The sequence below is a fragment of the Fopius arisanus genome, unplaced genomic scaffold (assembly GCF_000806365.1).
Source record: "Fopius arisanus strain USDA-PBARC FA_bdor unplaced genomic scaffold, ASM80636v1 scaffold00008, whole genome shotgun sequence".
Lineage (NCBI taxonomy): Eukaryota > Metazoa > Arthropoda > Insecta > Hymenoptera > Braconidae > Fopius > Fopius arisanus.
This window is the reverse complement of record NW_011887747.1, coordinates 1,394,186-1,395,653: the sequence shown is the minus strand read 5'-3', so window position 1 is coordinate 1,395,653 and position 1,468 is coordinate 1,394,186.

The following is a 1,468-nucleotide window of genomic DNA, read 5'->3' as shown; positions in this document are numbered from 1 at the left end:
GAAATTGGAAAAAAACTGGCTAGCCCCTTGGGGTTAAATGGTAAAATTCACTGCAGCACCACGAAGCCGCTGGTGATCTTCTATTTCTTGAATTAATTATGCATATGCAATGAAAATTAAAAATTTTACGGAGGATAGAGATTTACGGAGCTACAATTCGAATTTCATTTGATCATTCTTAACGATTCGCTGCCAGTTTAACGTCGGGGTTCTCCTCAGCGTAAAGAAAAAAATGTTGGGAAAACGGACAAGGTTATTCAGACTTATGTTCTCTTGTGTACACGCCTTGGTGGAATTTTATGAGGGACTATATAGGTTCATCCCTCCAAGCCCAGCTGCTCGGTTTTCCAGTAATTGTAGAGGATAGTTGCCAAACAGTGCTAGTAAATTGTGTAACCGCATGATAAATTCATTCGCACAAGTGCCTTGAAGGAACTGGAGCTTTTTCATCACTCTGTTTGCATCCCCTCAATTAAGGTTTTTGTTTCACGTCGCGTTTGAGATTATTACGAGAAGCTCGCGAATCAAGATTAGCCTCAACAGTGAAACTCGAGTTGGAAATTTTTAGAGGGATTATGGAGAGAGTGGTGAGTGAGCTTGCGGAGGAATGGAAAAAGCGAGAAATGGTGAAAAAAAATGGTGCTCGAAAACCCCTTGCAGGCTGCATCAGCGTGAAATAGTTTCAGGATCTGCAGCCTTCTCTTTGCTTCTCCTCTAGACGTAAATTTAAGCCCCGTAGTGAAAGCAAACTACAACAAACCAATACTAAAAGGTATGTCGAATATAACAAACTCGGTTCTTCCAGTTCCATTCGGTATGGAGAGAGTAACGTGTGAAATAATAGAATGCGGGGATTGGCAAATTTGTAAGTCCAATGGAGCCAATACGCCATGGCTTTTGAGATTTCATTCATGATAAAAGTTGATGCTCTTTAATCCTCTGTGATTTTCACCATCTATTGGAGCTTTACGTATATCATACATCTGCAGTACAATATTTTTTCCTTGTCTGATACTCCTGTGTACCGAGTTTTTCGGATAATTGGAAAGTTTTTTGAGCCGCTTAAAGTTGAACCAGTGCCGTAAATTTGGGGAAATTCCAGTATAGATTTGAACTGTTACTGAAGTTCTTAACCTTTTTATGAGGGATAAAGTTTGAACAAGGTGTAAGGGTGTTTTTCATAACAAATTTAAACAAATCTCGGAAAATTTTCTCACGGGACAGATCATGAGAAAACGTAACCCCTCTCATTGTCTCGTGGAGATCCCAATGGAGATCCCAGTGGCTAAAAAATGCCCCCACTGAGAATTATGTATTCATTTTCTCGTTTCACCCAGATATTCTCTGCAAAACTATGACGCGGGAAAACTTTAAAATCCAGCTAGCGCTCTCGGGATATATGCCGTGGAATCGAAATAAAAGTTTCCTCGTTCAACTTTTATTGGCCTGTGAACTTTCCCATTCCCCT